The sequence below is a fragment of the Podarcis bocagei genome, assembly GCF_964188305.1.
Source record: "Podarcis bocagei genome assembly, chromosome: 11".
NCBI lineage: Eukaryota > Metazoa > Chordata > Lepidosauria > Squamata > Lacertidae > Podarcis > Podarcis bocagei.
Window position 1 is genome coordinate 3100220 of NC_138136.1, and position 20384 is coordinate 3120603.

A 20384-nucleotide genomic window follows, 5' to 3' on the forward strand; every position below is an offset into this window, starting at 1 on the left:
TCAAATAAGAAGTACCTAGTTTTAAAAATGCAATGGTGCCCCCAGGGTTGTTTTTGTTTTATAGAAAACGTTGTAAGCAATTCAGGTTTGTGGGTTAACGGACTGGCAAGTGAAGGAATAGAGTGCTTTGGTCATGAATGCAAAAGGATTGTGTGCAATACTAAGATTGTGCTTTTCCCAGACTTGCAAGTTCACAGTTAAGCCTTGGTTATTTTCATGTGATGAAGTTGTGAGGTGGTGTTAACTAATGGCATGATGCAGTGCTGTGTGAATTAAAACTTTTATTTTATTTCTTTCAAGAGGTACAGCATAGTCTTCCCTAAAGTATGATTAAAATAACCTCACTGGCACAGTCTAAGGAAGAAAGGAATGAAATGTCCATGCACAGAAAATTCCACATGAAACATTCAATATGGACCTGATGCAGGAAACTGGTAATCCCTATCTGGTGATTCTGCTCCAGTTGTATATTTCCTCACAGAGAATAAAATTGCACATGATTACAGTGCTTTCCTCCATGGCTTCATGTGTACGTGTGTGTGTGTGCTCGCGCACTATCAAAAGGAACTGTCTTTCTGCACAACCATGTCTACTCAGAACTAAGTCCTACTGAATTAACAGGGCTTACTCCCACCTAGGGATAGAAGGATCTTAGATTATGATTCATTGGTTTCTTGTTTTTCCAATCTGCAATTCAGTTCTCCACATTTCTGTAGCAATTTGCATTAAAAAAACAAATAAAAATACAAACAGCATAAAAATACTTATGGAAACTCATCAGCATTTTATTGCAAATTTCTCCTATTAAACACATTTTTATATGCAGTTTTGACTAATGTACACATTTTGCAATCAATATTCCATAACAATGCCATTTTGTATATTATATTCACTAACATATGCATTTTTGTTAACATTGTTTGGATGGAGAACTGTACTGCAAAGTTCAGATAATGGTGAATTCTGAAGGACAGCTGTCTCCACTTCAAATATTGCTTCAGAAAGTGCAAATTTGATAGATCCACCTTAACAATATCAAAGCTTAACAACTGGTATTTACTCTGGTATGACCCAGAAAATGGATTTATATCTGTGCTTAAATATTAAGTATATATCTCTGAACACAGTTGTATTTCATCACAAATGAAATATTTGAGGAATTTCTGCAACAGCCTGTTCCAATGTGCATAGAAGGAGAGAGGGGTTGTGTGTTGTCTTGTGTGTGGTATTGAAGGTTGGAGTGAAGCCTAGTGATAAACATTTGAATGCACATGTAACCCTATGCACATCATTGTGAGTTCTTCTCTTTGGTCCCTAATTGCATAGAAAGAATCCTACGTGGATTTTAAAGACAAGTGGCTGTGATCTAAAGGGTCCCTAGGAAGAGTCTAAGTGCACACCAACACTTCTCAGGCCTCTTCTACCACAGACAGTGCTATTTTTCTAGAAAAAGAGGTGCTGGAACTCACCATGAGCGCCTCCCTTGTTCTCTTATACAGTCATGACAATGGAGCCCTCCTGAGAAGTGCTGGAACTGAGTTCCAGCGAGTTCCAGCTAAAACAAAGCCCTGAAGATGTCACACTGTGCGAAAGTCTGTCTTCAAACTCAGAGAGAACCTCTGGGACAGTCCCTGATTCAGTGTAGATACATACAGGTAGAAGAGGAAGGAGTGAAATCCTGGTGTGTGTGTGTGGAAGTCCTTGAATGCGCACAGTGGATGTCCAATTTCAAGTTTGATTAGAACACTACTAATGCTTATTGATTAAAGAAAGAAACTGATTCTGTCATTACAAATTGTAAAATATACTGCTGTGCTGTAAATGATAGTATGGGCATCCAGTGTCTTGCTTTGTACCTGAGAATTGCAAAATGGTACATTTTTTAATGTTCATGCAATTAAACTGGTTAAAAATTCTCTCTCTCTCTCTCTCTCTCTCTCTCTCTCTCTCTCTCTCTCTCTCTCTCTCTCTCTCCCTCCCACTTGCTTCCTCCCTCTGCCTATTTTTCTCATGCACATGCCTGCACTCTCCAAGGAATCCAAAAGGTAAGCTGTCCCGGACTCCAGGGCTAATTTCATAACAGGAAACTGAGCAATTTTCACCCTCTTAAGAAACCACAAGCTGCCTCATTAAGCATTCTGTGCTCCTTTGCTGTCTCCTGTTTCAGACTTTATACCTAGTGTGATCACTGACTATGTTGTCACAGAAATTCTGCTATGACTCTGCTCGGAATTTCCTTTTGTCCCTTAAGCAACACTAAGCTTTTTGGTCAACCGTCTATCTGATGTAGCTGAAAGCCATGAGCTACTCAGAAATATACTTCAGAATCAGAAAGTAGTTCAGTCCAGCTCTCAAAGTACATTTGGACTGGCAGGATTTTTGGGGCGGTAGGGTGAGGTGGGGTTGGTACATTTTGCTACAGGGAAACCATACAATCTGCAGCTCATGCTATGAGATCCTGTGTGCAATACACTCCCTGCATTCTTTGAACAAAACTCCCTGAGTCTCATTAGAGAGGTGCAAGCTTGTGTGTGATTGATCTGGACCACAGTCTCACCAATGTCCCACTTACTAGGCACCTTGATGCCTTATTGATTTTGCCCGCTAATTCCTTTTAGCAGAAGCTAAACTTGATGATTTCACAACCCCATAACAAAGTTCCCTTTCCCCCTCCCCCTCCATCTCATCTTGCTTTTATTATCCACAACCTGTAAATTCAAAAGCATCTGAGAGAGGGGGGGGGGTGCTGGCAATTTTGTGTTATGAGAAATGACTTTGTTTCAGACTGCATTCATTTTGATTTGTACAGCTTCAGTGCATTTCTAAGTTCCCTGCCTTTGTTACAGAGTACGCTTTTGTAACTGGTGTTTTTGTAACTGGTGTTTGAGCCCTTGTTTAAAACACACACAAGATGGGAAGGGGATTGATGTTTGACAATAGAAAGGGAAAGACAGAGAGAGCTCACGTGCCAGTGGCTTTCCCAGAACATAAAAATTAAAAATGAAAGAAATAAAATTTTCATGAAGTGGTTTTCAGAATTCAAGCTTCTTAAATCTTACAGCCTGTTTATTACACTATGGATTGCACACCCCCTATGTAGACAGTATGGATGGGGCTCAGCTCAGAGGGAGAGCATCTGCCTTGCATGTAGAAGGGCCCGGCTTCAGTCCCTGGCAGCTCCAGGCAGCGCTGGGAGAAACTCCCTGTATGAAACCCTGGGGAGCTACTGCCAGTCAATCCAGACAACACACCTTCGGACTCCAAATAAAGACACTCAAAGCCCCACTCTAGTCTGGAGGGTTGGGGGGACTCATAACAAATTGGGGGGTGCAGGAAAGGAGAGAGAAGAGTTTGACTGCACCAGTGGAATTCCTTCAGCTGATGTGAGGCTTCTTTAGTGCTATGTCAGATTCAACACAATGACTTATTATTTGTTTTAATCCAAGAAATACTCCACAATTCCAGAGATTGCTATCACTTCTAACATCAGGGAAGCTGCATCTATAAACAAGCAACTGTCAGGGATTTTTAAGAGACCAAGGTAACCATTCAATACCAAAATAACATTAGAGCTTTGGCTTTTACAGAACTGGCAGGTTGGGCGGCGGTAGCGGGGGACTGTTGTGATTTATTTATGACATGGAAGTTAAAATCTAAATAATTAAAACTGAAAAGTCTTGTTCAAGGAAACAATTTATATAGATGCAAGTCTGCACAATTGTGGAGTAGTTACAATATGCGCAAAGCAGAGCTGGCCCATGTAAGTCAATCTGTTCCATGAGGGTGCATTTCAAAATGTCATGAGATCATGCAATTATATCAACCTCCTTTTTGTAGCTCAAAAACAGAACATTTTTTTACACATGTTCCGGTCAGATAAGGAGGAGGCAACAAGACAGATAAAGACTATATTTTGGCATGTCACCCCAATCTCCAAGTGGCAAGATTCCAGGGCTTCCCGATGCTTATCCAGGGTTCATGTTTCCTTCTGGAATGAGGTTCAGCAGAGACTGTGTTGTCTTTATGATATACGGCCTATTTACTCATATATACAACCTGAGCCTACGCTGGAAGGGTTCACAGCATGAACACCCCAAGAGGGTCTTGTTTCTACCATAGCCACACCTTGGATTCAAACAGAAATCAAACACTCTGCCCTGCCTCTCTGGCTTTCGAGCCTGCCGCTTCTCTTCTAGGTCACGTAACACACAGTTTCAACTCTAAACTCTGGCTTCTGTCCTTCTATCTATGAGACAGATAGTTTTCTGGCCCATTTGTTTTCTGGAACAGAGTCCCCTCTCCTTTTCTCTCTTATTGGCCCATCACCCAGACACTTTCTTCATGAGGGAACTAGCCTGGCTGATATTTTAACACTTGCTGGATCCAGGAGTTCAGAAGGCTTGGTTAAATTCTAACATTTACTGGCTCTAGGGATTATAGATGCCAGGCACCTATAAACTCCTAACAATAATATCAGTGACAATATCCTAAGTGGTTGGTTACATCCACAGATGTGAAGAAATGTGCATGAAAGAGAGTCAGGAGAATTTAAAAACAAACAAAATACAAATTGCTGCAGAAATGTGAATTTAAGATTGGAAAAATGAGAAACTGAGAGAAATGAAATTGATAAATTATTCCACCCTTACTAAGCTAAAGAGTAAAGGACCCCTGGAAGGTTAAGTCCAGTCAAAATTATCTATGGACAGTGACGCTCATCTCCACTTTCAGGCCAAGGGAGTCAGCGTTTGTCCGCAGACATGTGGCCAGCAGGACTAAACTGCTACTGGCACATGACAAGTGCAAGAGCACATGTAAATGCTGTTTACCTTCCTGATGCAGCAGTGCCTATTTATCTACTTGCACTGTTTTTGAACTGCTAAGTTGGAGGAGCTGGGACAAAGCAATGGGAGCTCACCCCATCGTGCAGATTTGAACTGCCAACTTTACGATCAACAAACCCTAGAGGCTCAGTGGTTTAGATCACAGTGCCTTTTCACCATCCTTACATTTATGATATCTATACCCTGTAATTGCCATGCAGGGCCTCCACAAGCCATGCATTGAGACAGCTTGTGAAACATGCATTTACTTGGCTATACACAAGGGCCTGCACACATCAAATGTAATTTATTATTATCTATGCCACATTGACAATTTTTTCAGCCCAAAGGACCTTTTTGTGCTGACCTGGAGAGGGTGAAGTGAGTAATATTAAAGTTTTTTTGACATTCCTTATCTTTTATTTTTGGACATCTGCTGGAGAGTTAGTATAGACCATCCTTTTGGGAATGCAGAGGTACACAAGATATGACACACTTCCTATTGCCCAAGGAAGATTGCTCGTGTGGACAAGAAGGATAATGTGTGAAGAAGTCCTGAGTCAAGAACTGTGTGTGCACAATGTTCTCTTGCAGGACTACCAGCCCAAAACTGCACCCCAGAAACTCTCTGGGACCTTAAAAGGAAGATGCAAATGTCTACATAATTTGTTTCATGTTTATTGTTTGCAGAAGTGGGAAACAGCATCAGAGTATATGTCAAGGATATGAAGGAGATTGCAATCTTAGTGACTCTTGTCAATCTAATGTGCATAATCTGGAAGAAACCTCACTGAATACAGTGGATTTTCTTCTGAGTAAAACACGTTTTGGATCAGGCTGGCTGATACTGTACAGTGCTTCTTGTGCCTCATTCAAAATTGGCCTGTCAAATATCAACAGTTTATATTTAAGCATAGTGGCTAGAGTGTCGAACTAGGACTGGGGAGACCTGGGTTCAACTCCTCCCTCAATCATCAAGCTCATTGGGTGACCATGGACCAGTCACTATCTGGCTTACCTACCTCACAGGGTTGTTATGAGGACAACATAGGCGGAACAAGAACCATGTTGAATGCCTTGAAGGAAGGATGGGGCATCAAAGTTGTGAACTAAAAGTAAAATGTAGTCAATTAAACATCCACAACTTAGCTTAGCTAAGTGACCATCCAGGCGAATATGTTTCCATTTATTCATTTAAAGACCACATTATCACAATGACACAGGCTGGAAGCAGCAATTTTATTTGTGACAAATGTGTCAGTTGACTACTCTGAAGGACTACTCTGAGCCACTCAGAGTATAACATAGAGACAGTGTGCCATTTGCTGTTAGTATTTTGAAATAGTAAACTGCCTTGGATGCCTTGGCAGATAAACTTTGCCAATAAATATATACAAACAATGAGAGAAGAGCCTTCTGCCTCCAACCAAGAGTCCATCTCCCCCAGTGTCCTGTGACCCACAATGGCCAATCAGGTGTGTCTGGGAAGCTCACGGAAAGGGCTTGACAGTGAGATTAGTATTTGTCCCTGCCTCTCTCCCTGGTGTCTTCACACACGGTAATTAAGCAACAGGGTTGTCATGACATCCTGTGGTCGAAGAGAGCAGGTGGAACTCCAGAAAACGACATGGAACCTGTAGTACATTTATGTGGGAATTTCTTAATAGATGCCTATTTTCTAATGGTGACCATTTTTTGTATCTCTAGTTTCCCTCTTCCCCAGAGGTCAGGCTGTACTTTCTATTTTTCTCTCAATCTCTGTCTTTTGAACTGAGACTAATCCATTATGGATTGCATCCATTTTGTCACAGCATTCGGCAAGAGAGTAATGCTCAGCGAAAATCCTGCTGCCTTTTATCTCAAGGCAGCTCCATAGGAATGGCTGGATTTGTATTGGCGTAACAGAGGGGAGAGAATTTGGCCGAATACCTTCTCAAGCTGTGCTTGGCGGGAACAAGTGTGTTAAAAACTTGAAGACACAAAAGAATAGGAGTCTATGCTTACAATTGGCAATAGTTTAGGAACATTTTCTTTGCTCTTTTCTTCAAACTGCAGAGACAGAGTACAGGGTGGAAGGTAAGATCAAAAGCAACAACTTCCACAACATTTCCTCAGTTTAAATCTTTGAAAGATTTTGTGCCACCGTGCAGCTCACTTAAAAGGAGAATAAGGAGGCTTGACTTCTTTGCCTACATAGACACCTTTCATTTTTTTGTACCTCCAACAATGAGGAGGGAAAATACTTAATGCTTATTGTTCCCATGCTGAATCAAAACCATGTTTTATAGTTCATAAACTAACAAAATTATTCATAACTCCTGTAGGTCACACATAATTTATTATAACAAGTTGTGCTCAGAACTTTATTAGAAGATGGGCAAAACTAATCTGGACATTTAGTGCAAAGTCTGCTAGCTGTACCTTAGCAGACCTCTGAGCTCTCACTCACATACAACTCAAGTTTAGCCTCTCAGTTTCAGTAAGTTTATTGCAGAGGGTTCTCCAGTTTGCTGAAACGAATAAACTTGCCATGCAGATCACTTTTTCTGCAAACTCATTAGGATGGCAAATGCCTTGCCTTAATCTTAGCTTTGATCTCTAAGCATCCGTTGCTGGGAATCACAAGTGGGAGAGCAATGTTGCTTGTAGGCTTCCCTCAGGTATCTTTGTTGGCCACTGTGAGCACAGGATGCCAAATTTGATGGGCTGTTTCCTTGACCCTGGGGGGGCTTTCCTTGTTATTAGCTCTTGGACTGCTTGCCATTGCATGGGACAGTGTTCTGGAAATGTTTTGAATTGGCAATTTATACACTAATTTCATTCTTCAAGTCCCACTTCTCCCTCTACAATGGAAAACACAAGAACATCACATCAGTACTTAGCACTGGAAAAGTTTATATTGTACCTTTCATTTTAAGTGGATATATAGCAAGAACTGGATATGGAACAACTGATTGGTTTAAAATTGAGAAAGGAGTACGGCAAGGCTGTATATTGTCTCCCTGCTCATTTAACTTATATGTAGAATTCATCATGCGAAAGGCTGGGCTGGATGAATCCCAAGCTGGAATTAAGATTGCCGGAAGAAATATCAACAACCTCAGATATGCAGATGACACAACCTTGATGGCAGAAAGTGAGGAGGAATTAAAGAACCTTTTACTGAGGGTGAAAGAGGAGAGCGCAAAATATGGTCTGAAGCTCAACATCAAAAAAACGAAGATCATGGCCACTGGGCCCATCATCTCCTGGCAAATAGAAGGGGAAGAAATGGAGGCCGTGAGAGATTTTACTTTCTTGGGCTCCATGATCAGTGCAGAAGGTGACAGCAGCCACGAAATTAAAAGACGCCTGCTCCTTGGGAGAAAAGCGATGGCAAACCTAGACAGCATCTTAAAAAGTAGAGACATCACCTTGCCAACAAAGGTCCGTATAGTAAAAGCTATGGTGTTCCCAGTAGTAATGTATGGAAGTGAGAGCTGGAGCATAAAGAAGGCTGATTGCCGAAGAACTGATGCTTTTGAATTCTGGTGCTGGAGGAGACTCTTGAGAGTCCCATGGACTGCAAGAAGATCAAACCTATCCATTCTGAAGGAAATCAGCCCTGCGTGCTCACTGGAAGGACAGATCCTGAAGCTGAGGCTCCAATACTTTGGCCACCTCATGAGAAGAGAAGACTCCCTGGAAAAGACCCTGATGTTGGGAAAGATTGAGGGCACAAGGAGAAGGGGATGACAGAGGATGAGATAGTTGGACAGTGTTCTCGAAGCTACCAGCATGAGTTTGACCAAACTGAGGGAGGCAGTGGAAGACAGGAGTGCCTGGCGTGCTCTGGTCCATGGGGTCATGAAGAGTCGGACACGACTAAACGACTAAACAACAACAACATAGCAAAATTTATTTATTTATTTATTTATTTATTTGCTTGCTTGCTTGTTTTTTTTTTAATAAGCACTTATAGGCTGCCCTTCACCATACAGGGCCAATGCAGGTTGCATACAGCTCAATACAAGCAAACCATGCAATAAATAAACATTAATGGGAGTGATATTCTGATCTGACCCTTCATCCCAAAAGACCTGCGTTGAAAGGTGTGCCTTGACCTGTTGTTGAAATGTATACAATGGTGAGATTGGTAGGCACCCATCTGTCTTAGGAGACAATGGAGGAGTGCGGCATTGGGAGTAAAGTCAAACCGTTGGAGAGTTACAACTCCTGCTGTGGTTGTAGAGACTGATATGCAAGAGGCATGTTTTGTTGCAGCTGGGGCAGAGGAAGGTGTCTGCTTGTACTGATGCAGGTGCAACATGGCGTGTACCATGGTGCTCCTCTCAGTGCTCATTTCTACTCTGGTCACTGCTGTTAATACATGACCTAACTGAGGACAGACATATTATATATAGGGAGATGACATGCATCTCCAAGGGGCCACAAAACAGCAAGAGTATGCTGCTGAGTGGTGCTGGAAAGAAAAACGTCTATTGAAATGGGGGGGGGGCATCAAAGAATACATTGAGTCCCTTAATTGAAAAGCCCTGCTTTAGGAATTCTATGATGGTGAAACTGGCTGGAATACAGTCATATTTCTGTTCCTCTTTTGGTTCAAGAAGAGTGAATCAGGTAGTTTCTCTCTCTCTCTCTCTTGTATTTTAAGGCAAAGCATCTCCAGTACCAATTTTATTTTTAAAAGCCAAAAAATAACAACAACCAGGTTTTCTTCTTGTTTTTCCTTTCTGTTCCATTCATAGAGTACTATACAGCATATTCCTGACTTTTAGGAAATCATGATGCTGCACTGATATACTTCATTTTATTGGTCAAAAAAAGAACCTATTTGTGCTTTGCTATAGAATTTTAAAGGTGTGCACCCTGCACATACTACTGCAATGTCAGAACAACATAGGTACAGTATAAGTACCGGTATATACCTTGAAAAGGCTAACCCAAATGTTAACTGCATTTCCAGGCATTTCAGCTGGAAAATTCATTTCAGGTAATTTCTCATTGAAATGCAAATAAAATAAAATTTCTCCTCCATGCCTTGCTTAATCTAATGCCCAGTCTTCTAATTGGACCATTCCTGGAATCCTGTACAGTGGTACCTCGAGTTACAGACACTTCGGGTTACAGATGCTTCAGGTTACAGACTCCGCTAACCCAGAAATAGTACGTCGGGTTAAGAAATTGCTTCAGGATGAGAACAGAAATTGTGCGGTGGTGGTGCGGCAGCAGTGGGAAGCCCCATTAGCTAAAGTGGTACCTCAGGTTAAGAACAGTTTCAGGTAAAGAATGGACCTCCAGGATGAGTTAAGTTCTTAACCCAAGGTCCCACTGTAAGTCTCTTCACTGTAGAACCCATGGGGTGTAGGTGTTGGAGTCTCAGACTAGCATCTGGGTGATCAGAGTTCCGTTGGCTTTAATTTCTTTGTATTTGGTTAAAGGGAAAAGAATAGATATGGGAAAATAAAAAGATAATTCCCTGGATACCTAAATCCAGTTTGGGGACAAGTATTATTTAGTGAGACAGCCCTGGCAGAGATTTAAAACCATAAAATGTGCAGCAAACTAAAACATTCTCTTCTAAGTTGTTTCCAAAGCTCCCCACTTCTTTTAGCATAGAAAGTGACCATGTTTGGTAAGTTAAAAATGGTTTACTTACAAGCACTTTAAAGGTCAGATTCATGTGCTTTTCCAAAGCAGCAAGAAAAGGCGGGCAGTATAACTTAGGTTCCAAAAATGGTAAATGTTTCTAAGTCATTCTTATAGAAACACAAGTATTGCTTATCTAAGTCATGTAGTCTATGCCTGGAGCATCCAGCTTAGACCTCCTTATTAGTGGAAGCGAGAACAAAGGGTTTGGCAACCCTTCCTCCCAAGGTGAGGAGATGTGACCTATCTAAGCCTGGCAGGTCAGCTTACTCTATGGTCTTAACCGCTTCATTCATTAATTAGAGTTTTGGTTATTTGAGGCTGATTTAGTCCACAGGTTAAAACTCCTGCCACAAAGCTCACTGGGTGACTCTCAGAGTACCTCTCAGAGTAACCAAACTAAAAGAAAGAAGATTCCACCTAAACATTAGGAAGAACTTCCTGACAGTAAGAGCTGTTCGACAGTGGAATTTGCTGCCAAGGAGTGTGGTGGAGTCTCCTTCTTTGGAGGTCTTTAAGCAGAGGCTTGACAACCATATGTCAGGAGTGCTGTGATGGTGTTTCCTGCTTGGCAGGGGGTTGGACTCGATGGCCCTTGTGGTCTCTTCCAACTCTATGATTCTATGATTCTAACCTGCCTCTCTCTAAGCTACTTGAAGGAAGGGTGGGATATAAATGCAATAATAATTAAATAATACATCACAAAACTGTCTTTACGTTGCTTTGCAAAATGAAGAACTACATGTCATTTATGAATCACCAGTCACAAAGGATTAAATAATGAAGCTTATTCTTAGCTAGGGAAAGTAGTAAGCAAAAGCTGGGGCATACAGTACTAAAAAAGAAACAGGGACGCCAAGGCATGGAATTGATGCCATTTTCTTTCTTGAAACAGTCGATTCTGTGTTTGGGCACATCACTGGCTCAAAACTGAACATTTCAGCATTTCTAGTGCCAATTACAGTCACTTGCTTTCAGTTTCAGGACAAGAAGAAAAAATCCCCGACAGCTGTGTTTCCTCTATCCCACAATGTTCTTTTAAAGATCTAAATACAGTTGTGCTCAGATCTCCATATTCCTTTATCAAGGCATTGCTCCTGCTGTTGGGAATTCTAGTACTGAAATGGTTATTACCACTTTGCTAAAGGCAGCTATTACTCTACTTATCTGAAGACAAAGAAAGACAAGACCGGGCAAAAATGAGATTTTAATCAGTGGCTTGTTTTATTTGATATTGTGATTTTAATCATTTTGCCCCCTCAGAGCATTGGTTTTATTAAATTACAAAATATAAAAAGGGGCATGTATCTTGTTAAGGGGTTGTGTGTGTGTACTTGAAACTTTTTGGAGTTTGATATTTCAGGCATTGATACCCAGCCAGATGGACGCGGGCACTACATAAACAACAACAACACAACAACAACCCATAAAAGACATAAAAAAACTATGTATTGATTCTTGTTTTTTAAGCAAAGTCTAATGTTTCTAATGTTTTGAATTAAAACAAAAGGCATGCAATAAAGTACAAAGGGGGTTTCATGCCACAAAATCATCCTGTCGCCTAAGGACCTCTGCTTGTGCGATGGGACTTCCTCCCCCTGCATATCTCTGTGTCCCCCAAAACTGCTTGGGGTGTTGAGGGAACCCCCTGGACAGATTTGGGGTGGGACTACATGCTAACAGGATGACTTCACCGAATACAACACACACACACACACACACAGAGAGAGAGAGAGAGAGAGACTCCAAACTGTTAAACCTTCATATATTCCATTTTCTTCCCCCCTCCCTGTTTCCCTTCCCACTCCCAAGCTAACACCACTGATTCATAGTTTAACCCTTAACATTCACAATTTCAGCCCAAGCCACTACTGTACAGTCTGCAGGCCCTGGAAGCCACTGAGCAAAACCCTTGTTGACCCATTTAGGAATTCTTAAGATTGTTATTTATTTATTTGGGAATCCTAGACAGTCTAATCTTATATCCAAACAGTAGTGGCTGGCATGGAGGGGTGGGGTGATACCGCACAGCAGCCCTCCCGACAGTAGTGTAGCAGCTGCTTATCTGGATGGGGCAGGCCAGGGTGGCAGGAATGTCTGGGCTGCTCCTGCCGCTGCTGCACTCACACAGCCCTGACCACGCTGCTGCCTGGGAAGCGGCAGCGATGCTGCAGTTGGGAGTGTGGCTCTGTAGCGCCAGCCCACCAGGCCAGCCGCTCCTGCTTCTAATAGGTATGGAATTAGGAGAAGTTATTCACAGGTTTTGAAAACTGCACAGGGATGGTCAGTTAAAAGGACACTAACCCCTCAGGTTCCAAAAGAAACCTTCAGCTGCCACCAAAACATGAAGCAGAAGCCCCCCAAAAGTTGAGGGGAGAATATTCTACAGCTGGGGTGCCACTGTACCCCACAGACTCACCACAGACTTACTTTCTACGTTTTGAGTTTCACTCCAGAGTATTTTTTCACCCATGCCTGACAATCCTGTGTTTATTTTCCTGCGAATCCCTGTGCCTTCTCTGGCAAAGTCCTGCTAAATTGGTTTAGTAACTTGGCTGGACCACAATGTACACAAGAGCTTTCCATGTTGAGGCTCCCTGACTATGGAACACCTGTTTACAAAACCTTGCTTCACTTTGTTGTCTATATACTTTTCTGTACCTTATAGCTCCATGTTTTCCTACATCTCTAGGTTTCTCTCAGAGCCACAGCCTTTGCAGGAAGTTTGGCTGTCCAAAATTTCACCTGTGGATCACTGGAGAGCTGTTTTTTCCTTGTTAAGGCACAGCAGCACAGGATTTTTTTAAAGTTTAAAAACTCACAGGCTGTTCTGCTTTATCAGAAATAAAATTCCAGAGCTCTTCAGAACTTCTCAGGAAACATTTTGGACAGCCTGGCATTGTAAGGCCTCTCAGAGTTCTGTAAGACCTATGGGAGGACACAAACAAGCATCCAAAGCAAAGGCCAGTGAGCAGCTGCAAAGTTTTTATAAAGTGTGCAAGCAATAATACATGTCATTTAGCCATCTCTTAATTATTTGAAGGTAAAGAAGAAATCTCTACTTCCCCCAATAAGAAATTAAGGAAAGAACGTGGATATCTTTTACTTTCTACATACCAAGTCCTAGACCTATTTGTCTGCAATATGGCAGGGGGCTCCTGTGCCTTTAAATTTCACCCACTTTGGCTAAAAGGGGAAAGATATAAGCATTTTAGATTCCTCATTATATTGAATGAGGAACACGGAGATTCATTTTGCTCAGGGTGTGTCAGAACTCAAATTACCAAATCAAAGAGAAGAGAGTACAGATGCAAGGCGAATCTTGCAGCCTGCACCTCATCTGTGCAAAGGGGGGGGGGGTATGGCGCATGATGACCTTGGGTAGTCTATTATTCCCAATCTGCAGCCTTAGTGACCTGCCTAAAAACACACACGCAACCCACCACTTCTATGTGGTCTCTGGCTGATAGCTTCTGACACTCCCTTGTAAGATTCGTAACCTAAAACTGCTTTCTGCCAAGGAGTTCCCACAAAAGAGAAACTGCAAATGTCACATTTCTCTCATGTGATAAGGCTGCTGGAGACATTGCTGTGTCTGTGGGCCAGGATTTCAACAAGTCCAGGGATTTTAACTCTGAACACAACACTGATAATAACAGACTGTTATATTTACATCCCCATTTCTGCTAGATTGTGTTTAGTACTGTCAAGATCAAAGCCGAGGAAAACTATCCCCTTTTCCCCACTACTTTGTCGCTATCCTTTACCCTCATAGGCATGAAAATGGAAATTCTTCTCTGTTATGGAGAGATAATGTTGCTATGGTTATAATTCTGTAAAGGTAAAATAGATTTATCAAAATAATTGGAGGCATGTACTGCCACTAAGGTCAGTGATTGCCGACACAGACTGACATGAAATGACTTAACTTTTAATTTGCTTCGTCTCTCCCTCCCCTCTCCCCCCTCTTCTTTTTTCATCTCTTCTTTCTGGAAAAGGGTAGCAGCAGCATGTGCTGACAGCAGTTTAACACAGGAAATCAGCCTTCAGACCAAAATCAGAAACATGAATGTATCAGTTAATTTGATTGCTGCTAAAAATGTTGGCAGCTTGACACTGGACATTGGCACAACATCGTAGACATGACAGCAGCATAGGAAGCGGACCAATATAGAACCGTGCCAGGTATCGCAATCTTTTCAGACCCAGGACCCACTTTTAACTCACACATACACTGGAGACCCATTTACCAAATATTTGCATGGTAGTAAGGCTGCAGCGACCCACCTTGGATCAGGCCCTGAGTCACTAGTGGGTCCCAACCTGCCTGTTGAAGACCAGGTCTACACCAGTGTTGGGAAACCTGATTGGCAAAATTTAGCCCTCAGGTCTAGATTGGACCACTGATGATGCTAACTTTCTTGGATGGAGAGCTTGCTGCCATCCAACTGTTGGTGGATTCAAAGCCATCAGCCTCAGCCAGCTGGGCCAATGGTTAGGGACGATGAGAGGTGTAGTCCAGCAGCATCTGGAGGACCACAATTTACACAAACTGGCAGCTGCTCTCCATAGTTTCCCAGCCCTAAAAGGTAAAGGTAAAGGTACCCCTGCCCGTACGGGCCAGTCGTATCCAACTCTAGGGTTGTGAGCTCATCTCGCTCAAGAGGCCGGGAGCCAGCGCTGTCCAAGGACACTTCCGGGTCACGTGGCCAGCGTGACGAAGCTGCTCTGGCGAGCCAGCACCAGTGCCGCACACGGAAACGCCGTTTACCTTCCCACTATAAAGCGGTACCTATTTATCTACTTGCACTTAGGAGTGCTTTCGAACTGCTAGGTGGGCAGGAGCTGGGACTGAATGACGGGAGCTCACCCCGCCGCGGGGATTCGAACCGCCGACCTTGTGATCAGCAAGTCCTAGGACCTGAGGTTTTACCCACAGCGCCACCCGCGTTCCCAGCCCTACCTTGTATTTATTTATCCAAATATTTCTAAGATGCTTCTCAGGACTTGCGCAAAACAATTGTAAAATGCCATCTTTTCTTTTTTCTTTTTAAAACTCCACACAAGCATTTAAAACATCAGTACAAAACACTATATGGACTAGGATACATTAATACTATACAGACAAGGAATACATTAATATAGATAAAACATGTGCCAGGGACCTTCCATATACAAAGCATGCATTCTCTAAGAGCTATTTACAAGACGTCCCCAACTATGCCCATTCCCCTGGGATAGGATGCTGAAAGATATTTCTGGCCATCAGTGGGTTTGGCGGAATTATTGGCTAAATTAATATATTTCAGTAGATGATCCTCACTTAGTAGCTGGGCTCAGTGTCTTGAATGCAAGCTGTGATTCTGGAAAATGACAATTACTAGGATGCCAATTATTTTTGTTTATGGGTGAATAAATAAGCATTCCCTTCGTGTTCACAACTGGCCCTCGGCGCTGGATCTCAGTGTCCGGGCTGAATGATGGGGGTGGAGACGCTCCTTCAGGTATACTGGACCGAGGCCGTTTAGTTTTAACAAAAGCACGTACAGAGAATTGTCATTTTGAAGATGTGCCATTCCTTTGTCAGATAATGAAGTTTGTTTGCTTTTGCTAAAAAGGGAACAAGCAGAATGAATCCATCAGGTTGGTCGCACAATGTTAAACATAAAGGCTTAGCTGAAAAGGAATGTTTTCATCAACATAGAAAGGAAAGGACAGAGTCAGCTAAGCCCCCCCCCCCCCCCAGCAAAGAGAGCGCACCAGAACAGAGAAGCTCTCTGCCAGATTGTTTCTCCCAACACCTCAGAAAGTGGGAGGCAGCAACTATAAGAGGGTCTTCTACATATTTTAGGGCACACAAGGGACCATTTGGGAGGAAGGGCTCTTTCAGGAATCCAGGGTTCAAAAGATTTAGGAGCTCTTGGCTGCATTCCTATACTCACTTACCTGAGAGGAAGTTTCACTGGAGTTAATGAGATTTCTGTCTGAGTACACAAGCACAGACAATAGCCCCCTCCTTCTGTTATTCCTCCTCATCAATTGGCATTCAGTGGTTTCCGTGTTTGAACATGGCGGGTCAGTCTAGACACTATGACTTTTGAGAGATCTATCCTCCATAAATAAGTCTAACCTTCTTTTATTATCTTCTAAACTAGCCAAATTCAGTGGCAGCAAGCTCTAGTGCTGTGTTGAAATTGAGTAAACCCACTGAAATAAACAGACTTACATTAGTAATGGCTAACTTATGTCCATTGGTTTCAATGGGTCTACTCTGAGTATGAATTTTTGTGAATTCCTAACCATGTATTCTCATAAGTAAATCCTACAGAATGCAGTGCGGCTTACTTCCTGGTAAGTGAGTTTAAGACTGCAACCTTAGTCAGATACAATATTTCTTTTCACCCTTCTAAGTTATACCATTCTACATCAATTACTGATTAAAAATGTATTGAAAATTATATAAAAAAATGAGGGTTGCCAGCCTTCGGAGCGGAGGCTGGTTCGTGAAGACAACCCAATTCCGTCTGCCCCCCCCCCCCCGGCCTTCCTTGCTACTTACGTACAGCCCAGAGATCAACACAACCTGTGCGCTTGCCCCTGCTTGGTCTCCGTGCTCTCATTATTGAATTCTCTATGGAGGACAATTGGGGCAAAACTAGAATGAGTTGGCTCTGCCTGCCCTTGGCTCTGGTTCCACTACTGTTGGTCTCCTTGCCCACTGGCCTGTCAGTCTGATGGGGTACAAGCCATCACTGGCCTCTCACACTTCAGTCAAAGCCCCCTGGAAGCTGTCCATGGGCGGGGCTCTCACTTTACCTGTCAGGTCTAGAAGCTCAGTCTTCAGGGCATGGGAGAAATCTTTTATGGCAAGAGAAACTCATATGCCACCCTTGGCCATCTTGGTCAGTCTCCCACCTACAGACACTATAAATGAAGCAGGGGGGGAAATGAAACCTTTTTTTGTGGTGGAAGGAAACTCTCAAGAAATCAGAGACTGGCTCTCTGCACAGCACTAGCAAATACCATAAATTAGCTGCACACTGCTAAAGAAGTACTTTCCTTAATCTGCCCTGAAATTAATTGCCAATCCTTTTATTGGGTGACCCCAAGTTCCAATATTATAGGGAAAGGAGGAGAAAATGACCTCTCTCCCCTTTCTCTGTGCCATGCATAATTTTAGAAAGCCCTGTCCTGTCTCTGGACCTTGCTGAGTACAGAGGGCTGTGCAAATGAACTGTGTTTTTCTTCTCAGGTCTGCACTGATATGAAATGCTCTCCAATGTAGGGAACACACCGATTCACTCAGCATTTAGCATATGATCAGATCAGGGCGAGATTGAAGGGATATTCTGTCCTCCTTTCTAGTTGGCTATTAAATACAAAAGGAGAAGGAGGCAAGAGGTCTTTCTATTTCATGAGCCGCTTGAAGCTGACTGCCAATGCTGTGTAGCAGGAATAAATGTTGAACTAAGAGGTAGCTCTGTCATTCTCTCTGTGCAGGTCAGCACAGTGGCACGGATTAAACAGTCTCACAGGAAAGCCAGAAATAATTTTAATTGAGTCCAAGCCTCTCAGCACAATATACCTTTCCTAAAATAGATGCTTTCTTAATGCATAAAGGTCTGTAATAGTGCAAAAAAGCAGCTGCTGATTCTAACCCTAGCAAGGGGGGGAAAGCCTCTTCTCTTTAGTGGTATTTAATCTCCATCTCTCTTGGCTGTAACGTACATTTCTTTGTCCCCTTATCCTTTTATCATTCGGCTTGCAAAACTGCTACCTTTGCTTTTAATTTTTTTTAAAAAAAAAACGTGGAAATGAGAAGTATAGTTTGCAGGGAAGTCTGAAAAAAGTTTTTTCCCCTGTTCTCCAATGCATAAAAATGTGACCACAATATGATTCCCCATACACAATTTTAAAAACAATGCACACTCAACACATCCTGTAAATATTATGGAGCATAGATTTGAGCCATGTGAGATATCCTCTTTGCATAATACATAACATACCTCAGCACTGTTAACCTATATTCTGCTAAATGAGAAAAGAAATGTCAGTCATGTTCCAAAAATGTAAGTTTTGCTAAGAAATGATTGATTGTCAGCCATTTTGTCTACTGTTTTCCTTGGATGTTAAATCCACATCTCTTACAGTATGATCCTATGCATATTTATTCCAAAGCAAGTATAGATGTGTGTAAGATTTCAGCCTTTCAATTTCAACATGCACCCCTTTATTCCGAAAGAGGATTTGCAGAGCAGAAGACCCAAGAGGCTTCTATAGCGCCAATCATGCAAGCAAGGCTATTGCAACTGTAGCTCCTCTAGCCTTGTCATCACGGCAGTTGGGGCAGCTCCACTTCGTCTCCCTGTTCTAAACAGCCTTAAAACTTTATTACAGTTAAATTCCAAGTTGCAGTTGAAGGTTTATACCAGCAGAGGAGCTCAAAAACCTGTCTAGCTCAGTTGGTAGAACGTGAGACTCTTCATCTCAGGGCCAAGGGTTCGAGGACACCTGCACAGCAGGGGGTTGGGCTTGTGCTCCCTTCCAACTCTGCAATTCCAGATTCTATGACCTTTAAGGTTCCAGGGAAGTTGGGACACAGCCCCTGTCCCATTTTGCATAGCACAGCAAATGCTGCTACGGAGGGAAGTATTTATGTCTCCTTGGTTGTGGAGAATGTTGGGGCAGCAAAAATTCAGGGGCTGAGGTTAGATTCTGGCAGTAGCACACAGGTCGTATTTCTCCCATGTACCACAACTCACACCTTTCCCTCACTATTAGCAGACGAGGTCAACCTGTGCCCTTGAATATAGCCAGTGCTTTTTTCGGGGGGGGGGGGGGTCGCAGGGGTAAGCATACCCCTAAACATTTTTGTGAATCTGAGTTTGGCCTCATTGAGGAGCAGTATTTCAATATGAGTAGCAAAATGAGTACCCCTAAACATTTTTTTAGAAAAAAGGACTGAGTATAGCACCTTAACAGGCTATTATTGGAAACATAGAACCTCTGAGGGTGAGATTTCCATGCAGTTATTGCCAACCCAAGCCCCTCTGGGTGCTCTGGACTACAACTTCTATCAATATGCAGGCAAGAGCTGATGGGAGTTGTAGTCCATAAAAATCTGGAAGGCACAGGGTTGGTGAAGGGTGCCGTCAAACAACTTCATAGGCGACACGGGGGCTTGGAAAGAGGGTGTGGTTTTTGGCTTTGTGCTCCGAACCACCTGTTTGCTGTATATGAGCTCAGGGAAGGCTTTTCTCTCAGGCTAAGTTGGCTGCTGACTGTGTAGTGTTAATTGTGTATGTTTTTACCGGTCTTCTTTAATATTGTGTTCTTGCAAAAAGTAGAACTCTCCATGGGAAAAGCCGGTTTGATTTGTGTCACCCAAAATGCCTGAAAGATGGGGATATTGATTGGTATCAGCTTGTGTTTATTCTAAGGATGGGCAGAGAACCCTCTTTCCATTTTGTGTCAGCTTTTCAGTTTCTAATCATAGTCTCTTCCATCTCTGGTTTCGTGGAGTTGGTGTTTTTAATGAAAATTTTAGATTTTACTTTTGTACACATTTTATGTGCATTTTATACACATTTTGCCTTAAAATATGCATTTTTTGTACACCCACCCATTACAAAATATGCATTTTTGTGTGTATTTTTGAACCAAAACTACATTGCAAACTTTGGAGCAGTGTGTAATGTGATTAATGGCTGTGTTCCAATCCACATCTAAGTCCAGAACTGATAAACTAGGTTTCTTCTCCATCCCCAATCAATGCGCACACAGCAGTTATCCAAACAGTTTGTTAGAGGAGGTTAGGATACTATAACATATTTTATTAGTATAATATTTCTCTCTCTCTCAAATCAAATCTCTCTCTCTCTCTCTCTCTCTCTCTCTCAAATTCTGTGGGTT